At 43.0% G+C, this 7,284-nt stretch overlaps 1 pseudogene; it reads left to right on the top strand.

Annotated features, from left to right (window-relative positions):
- The first annotated feature begins 3,852 nt into the window (after positions 1-3,852).
- Positions 3,853-4,031, top strand: LOC135013605 (U1 spliceosomal RNA; annotated as a pseudogene).
- Positions 4,032-7,284: the final 3,253 nt, after the last annotated feature.

Genomic DNA, 7,284 nt, shown 5'->3' with positions numbered 1-7,284 from the left:
GTCCGTATCCAGAATAATGCCCAAGCAAAGTCAGGCGAGTCGTAGGAACCAACTGCGACTTCGGGATATTGAGAATCCAGCCGTGTTGCTGTAACACCTTCAGTGAAAGTTATACGCTGTTCAGCAACTGCTCTCTTGATCTCGCTTTTATGAGGAGATCGTTCAAGTACGGGATAATTGTGACACCTTGCTTTCGCAGGAGCACCATAATTTCCGTCATTACCTTGGTGAAAATTCTCGGAGAAAATTCTGGAGAGACCAAACGGCAACGTCTGAAATTGGTAATGACAATACTGTACCGCAAATCTTAGGTACGCCTGATGAGGTGGATAAATGAGTACATGAAGGTATGCATCCTTTATGTCCAGAGATATCATAAAATCCCCCCCTTCTAGGCTGGCGATGACCGCTCTTAGCGATTCCATCTTGAACTTGAACCTTTTCAAGTATAGGTTCAGGGATTTTAAATTTAATATGGGTCTGACCAAACCGTCCGGTTTTGGGACTACAAACAGGGTCGAATAATTTCCATTTCCTTGTTGAAGCAGGGGAACCTTGACCACCACCTGTTGAAGATACAATTTGTGAATTGCATTTAACACTATCTCCCTTTCCTGGGGAGAAGATGGTAGGGCCGATTTGAAAAACCGGCGAGGAGGCACCTCTTCGAATTTCAGCTTGTAACCCTGAGAAACAATTTCTATTGCCTAGGGATCCACCTGCGAATGAACCCAGATGTGGCTGAAAACTCGAAGACGTGCCCCCAACTGGGCGGACTCCTTTAGCGGAGCCCCAGCGTCATGCGGTGGATTTTGTAGAGGCCGGGGAGGACTTCTGTTCCTGGGAACTAGCTGTGTTGTGCAGCTTCTTCCCTCTGCCCTTACCTCTGGCAAGAAAGGACACACCTCGTACTTTCTTGTTTCTCTGTGATCGAAAGGACTGCATTTGATAATGTGGTGCTTTCTTAGGCTGTGAGGGAATATAAGGCAAAAAATTTGATTTACCAGCTGTAGCTGTGGAGACTAGGTCCGAGACACCTTCCCCAAACAATTCCTCACCCCTGTAAGGTAAAACCTCCATATACCTTTTTGAGTCGGCATCACCTGTCCATTGCCGGGTCCATAGGACTCGTCTAGCAGAAATTGACATAGCGTTTATTCTAGAACCCAGTAGACTAATGTCACTTTGAGCATCTCTTATATATAGGACAGCATCTTTTATATGCCCTATGGTCAATAACATAGCATCCTTATCTAGGGTCTCAATCTCTGCTGATAAGGTATCTGTCCATGCTGCCACCGCGCTACAACCCCGGCCGACGCAATTGCCGGTCTGAGTAAGGTACCAGAATGTGTGTAAATGGACTTTAGGGTAACCTCCTGCTTGCGGTCAGCATGGTCCCTGATGGTAGCCGTATCCTGGGATGGCAGCGCTACCTTTTTGGATAAGCGTGTCAATGCTTTATCCACCCTAGGGGAGGATTCCCACCGTATCCTGTCCATTGGCGGGAAAGGATACGCCATAAGAATCCTTTTGGGAATCTGCAGCTTTTTGTCTGGAGATTCCCAAGCTTTTTCACATAATTCGTTCAACTCATGTGAGGGGGGAAAGGTTATCTCAGGTTTCTTTCCCTTATAGATGTGTACCCTCGTGTCAGGGACAGGGGACTCTGTGATGTGCAAAACATCTTTTATTGCAATAATCATATATCGAATACATTTAGCCAATTTTGGCTGTAACTTTGCATCATCGTAGTCGACACTGGAGTCAGAATCCGTGTCGGTATCTGTGTCAACTATTTGGGATAGTGGGCGCTTTTGAGACCCCGAAGGTCCCTGCGACATAGGGACAGGCATGGGTTGACTCCCTGACTGTTCCCTAGCTTCAGCTTTGTCTAATCTCTTGTGTAATAAGTTTACATTAGCACTTAAAACATTTCACATATCCATTCAGTCAGGTGTCGGCGTTGTCGATGGAGACACCACATTAATTTGCTCCTGCTCCTCTCTAGGAGAGCCTTCTACCTCAGACATGTCGACACACGTGTACCGACACACCATACACTCAGGGAATCCTCTTATCTGAGGACAGTTCCCCAACAAGGCCCTTTGGAGAGACAGAGAGAGAGAGTATGCCAGCACACACCCCAGCGCTATATGACCCAGGAAAAAAACACAATAATTTTATGTTTACCCAGTAGCGCTGTATTTCCATATATATATGCGCCTAATTATGTGCCCCCCTCTTCTTTAAGACCCTCTTTCTACCGTGGTATAAGCAGGGGAGAGTCCGTGGAGCTTCCCCTCAGCGGTGCTGTGGAGAAAATGGTGCTGGTGAGTGCTGAGGGAGAAGCCCCACCCCCTCAGCGACGGGCTTCTGTCCCGCTCAAATATAGTAAAAAAATGGCGGGGGCTCTTATATATATATATATACAGTGCCTAGCTGCATATATATTTATTTTGCCAAAGAGAGGTCTATATTGCTGCCCAGGGCGTCCCCCCTGAGCCCTTCACCCTTACACTGACTGCCGTGTGTGAGGTGTATGGGAGCAATGGAGCACAGCTTTACTGATGTGCGTTACCTCAGTGAAGATCATGAAGTCTTCCGCCGCCTCTGAAGTCTTCTTTTCTTCTCATACTCACCCGGCTTCTATCTTCCGGCTCTGCGAGGGGGACGGCGGCGCGGCTCTGGGATGGACGGCGAGGGTGAGACCTGCGTACCGATCCCTCTGGAGCTAATGCTGTACAGTAGCCTAAGAAGCAGAGCCTATCAACTCACAGAAGTAGGTGTGCATCTCTCCCCTCCGCCCCTCGATGCAGGGAGTCTGTTGCCAGCAGGCTCCCTGAAAATAAAAAAATCTAACAAATATACTTTCTGTCAGGAAACTCAGGAGAGCTCCCTGAAAAGCACCCAGTCTCCTCTGGGCACAGTAGTAAACTGAGGTCTGGAGGAGGGGCATAGAGGGAGGAGCCAGTGCACACCCAGATCTAAAGTCTTTCTTTAAGTGCCCATGTCTCCTGCGGAGCCCGTCTATCCCCCATGGTCCTTACGGAGTCCCCAGCATCCTCTAGGACGTAAGAGAAAAATTATGCTGGCAGAAAAATCCAATTGAGTGATTAAACAGCTCCAGAGCTGCTCTGTAAGGCAAGTAAAAGGGTGTGGGCCCTGCAGCACTACCTGTAGTTTGCATTGTGCATTGGAAGCCTAGTTTGCTGTCTGTTTCCACTTCTTTTTTCTTGAGCCCCTCCCGTCTATACCCTTGTGCACTATCCTGACTTCTCCTCCCGTCTGCTTACTTTGTGCCTTCCAATGCACAATGCAAACTACAGGTAGTGCTGCAGGGCCCACACCCTTTTACTTGCCTTACAGAGCAGCTCTGGAGCTGTTACAGTGCCCAGCTGCTGCAAGAAATCAGCTTGAATGCTTCAGGGGCTGGGGCATAGCCAACATGAGCCCCACACCGACGGAGGGTGGAGGTGTTTAATGCAAACTAGGGGTCATCCAAGTGCCGCAAAAGGCCGCCTTGCCCTGCACGCCCCTTTTCTCTTTTCATATGCAGACGAGGGTTGAAGCCAACTTTGACCCACTGCTTGGATGACATCGCCATATGCAAATCCATCTGCTGCAGGCCTTCCCCCAGGAATGCTTGCACTAGTTGTTGCATTTGGTTTGTTGTTTGGGGGTGCTTCAGTATTAGGCAGCCTTCTGCCCTCCCATGTTCATCTGAAAATATGTGTTCTCCCTGCAGTTGTTGTCCCCAGATGAGAGTTCCCTTGTGCTGCCTCAGTTGAATCTCCTTTACTTGACAGAGATGTGCCTGAGCAGCGGCCCTCCCCAGCCCTATCCCAAATCATACTTATTTTGCATAGGAGATACCATGGTCATGAAGACTGTTCTCCCAGGGTGCGGTTCATTCATTGCATTCTGGGTATGCTGACCCCTGTGATTTCCCCAAATGTGGGAAACTCGACTGCATTATTTAATGCGAACTAGGGGTCATCCAAGCACCGCAAAAGGCCGCCATGCCCTGCATACCCCTTTTCTCTTTTCATAAGCAGACGAGGTTTGAAGCCAACTTTGACCCACTGCTTGGATGACATCACTTGCTGCCTTTCCAATGAAGCAAGTTTAATTTAATAATAGGTGAAAAACCATCCCTACAAAGGTGTTAATCAGATACTTGGCTTTGTGGACACTTTTCAGAGCACAAATTTGTTAGCATAAAAATAAAGCCAGAAAATGAAGAGCTGTTTAATCACTCAATTGGATTTTTCTGCCAGCATATTTCTTTTTCTCTGCAACCCACTGCTAAATTGTGCTTCGTGGCTGTTTTTTTTATAAAATCACTTAATCAAATCTAACTCTAATTACATCAGAGAAGGCCAGGTACCCTACACCATAAGAGGTGGTTTGAAATTTTTACTTGTCTACTTAAAGATCACCAAAATCTGATAACGAGGTCAATTACGTCCCTAGGTGGGATTGAACCACCAACCTTTTGGTTAACAACTGAACACGCTAACTGTTTGCGCCTCAGAGACACTTTGCAAAAGTACATACTGACAAAGGTTAATAAGCATTCATCTAGAACGTTTCCTAGAAAAACTTTAAAAAGTCAATAATCTGGAGAGTTTTTGTAAGATGTTCCTTCCATCAACCAATGAAGAAACACATTGGTACTTTCCCATGATGAGTGAGTGCTTCAGGATCTCTTGCACTTACATGTGCAGCAAAGGACTACAATGGAAGCATGCTGGGCCTATAACCCAGAGGTAGGCAGATTGCAACTGTCCTCTGCTATATGCATTTTTTTTGTTAATTAAAGTAATCCAAAACTGGGATTGATATTTTGGCTCTTTTATTTTTACTTAAAGTACAATAACTTTTACTGTTTTAATTTGTTTTAATAGTATATTGACAGTATTGTTTTCTTTCAAAAATCCACTTAATTTTCTTTACCCTATTATTAAAATGGTAATTGACAAAAACAAACTACATTGTCACCAGAAGAGCAATACAAAATGTACAAGTGATATATTAAAATCATCTTTTCAGCTTGAATTTCAATGATGCATTGAGGTAACGATTTTGTGAGAAACATCTTCACCCTTAAATAAAGATTTTCTTAATTCCCTACCTGTGTGCTAATTAGATATCACCTTGTTTTCACATTAAACAGACTTTCACATGAGAAAGCAGCAAGGATGCAGTGGCGTTAATGTTTCCTGGTGTCAACCTGTATTATTTCAGTAGACATTGAAATGAGGATGCATCTTGCTGCCTTTCCAATGAAGCAAGTTTAATTTAGTAATAGGTTAAAAACCATCCCTACAAAGGTGTTAATCAGAGACTTGGCTTTGTGGACACTTTTCAGAGAACAAATTTGTTAGCATAAAAATAAAGCCAGAAAATGAAGAGCTGTTTAATCACTCAATTGGATTTTTCTGCCAGCATTTTTCTTTTTCTCTGCAACCCACTGCTAAATTGTGCTTCCTAGCTGTTTTTTTTATAAAATCACTTAATCAAATCTAACTCTGATTACATCAGAGAAGGCCAGGTACCCTACACCATAAGAGGGGGTTTGAAATTTTGACTTGTCTACTTAAAGATCACCGAAATCTGATAACAAGGTCAATTACGTCCCTGGGTGGGATTGAACCACCAACCTTTTGGTTAATAGCCTTACACACTAACTGATTGCGCCACAGCGACACTTTTCAAAAGTACATACTGACAAAGGCTAATAAGCATTCATCTAGAACGTTTCCTAGAAACATTTTAAAAAGTCAATAATGTGGAGAGTTTTTGTAAGATGTTTCTTCCATCAACCAATGAAGAAACACATTGGTACTTTCCTATGATGAGTGAGTGCTTCAGGATCTCTTGCACTTACATGTGCAGCAGAGTACTGTAATGGAAGCATGCTGGGTCCATAACCCAGAGGTAGGCAGATTGAAACTATCCTCTGCTATATGCATTGTTTTTATTAATTAAAGTAATCCAAAACTGGGATTGATATTTTTGCTCTTTTATTTTTACTTAAAGTACAATAACTTTTACCATTTTAATTTGTTTTAATAGTATATTGACAGTATTGTTTTCTTTCAAAAATCCAATTAATTTTCTTTACCCGATTATTAAAATGGTAATTGACAAAAACAATCTACATTGTCACCAGAAGAGCAGTACAAAATGTACAAGTGATATATTAAAATCATCTTTCCAGCTTGAATTTCAATGATGCCTTGGTGCAACAATTTTGTGAGAAACATCTTCACCCATAAAGAAAGATTTTCTTAATTCCTTACCTGTGTGCTGATTAGATATCACCTTGTTTTCACATTAAACAGACTTCCCCATGAGGAAGCAGCAAGGATGCAGTGACGTTTATGTTTCCTGGTGTCAACCTGTATTATTTCAGTAGACATTGAAATGAGGATGCATCTTGCTGCCTTTCCAATGAAGCAAGTTTAATTCAGTAATAGGTGAAAAACCATTCCTACAAAGGTGTTAATCAGAGACTTGGCTTTGTGGACACTTTTCAGAGAGCAAATTTGTTAGCATAAACATAAAATCAGAAAATGAAGAGCTGTTTAATCACTCAATTGGACTTTTCTGCCAGCATAATTTTTTTTCTCTGCAACCCACTGCTAAATTGTGCTTCCTAGCTGTTTTTTTATAAAATCACTTAATCAAATCTAATTCTGATTACATCAGAGAAGGCCGGGTACCCTACACCATAAGAGGGGGTTTGAAATTTTGACTTGTCTACTTAAAGATCACCAAAATCTGATAACAAGGTCTATTACGTCCCTGGGTGGGATTGAATCACCAACCTTTAGGTTAATAGCCATACACACTAACTGATTGCGCCACAGCGACACTTTGCAAAAGTACATACTGACAAAAGCTAATAAGCATTCATCTAGAACGTTTCCTAGAAAAACTTTAAAAAGTCAATAATCTGGAGAATTTTTGTAAGAAACACATTGGTACATTCCCATGATGAGTGAGTGCTTCAGGATCTCTTGCACTTACATGGGCTATTAACCAAAAGGTTCCCACCCAGTGATGTAATTGACCTTGTGATCAGATTTTGGTGATCTTTAAGTAGACAAGTCAAAATTTCAAACCCCCTCTTATGGTGTAGGGTACCTGGCCTTCTCTGACGTAATCAGAGTTAGATTTAATTAAGGTGCACAAGGGAATAGAAGGGAGCGGTTTAAGAAAAGAGAAGTGGAAACAGACAGCAAACTAGGCTGGAGAGAGACCTGAGACAAAGAG

The sequence above is a fragment of the Pseudophryne corroboree genome, unplaced genomic scaffold, assembly GCF_028390025.1.
Source record: "Pseudophryne corroboree isolate aPseCor3 unplaced genomic scaffold, aPseCor3.hap2 scaffold_271, whole genome shotgun sequence".
NCBI lineage: Eukaryota > Metazoa > Chordata > Amphibia > Anura > Myobatrachidae > Pseudophryne > Pseudophryne corroboree.
Note: the sequence above shows the minus strand (reverse complement) of the source record. Positions and strands in the feature narration are given on the sequence as shown.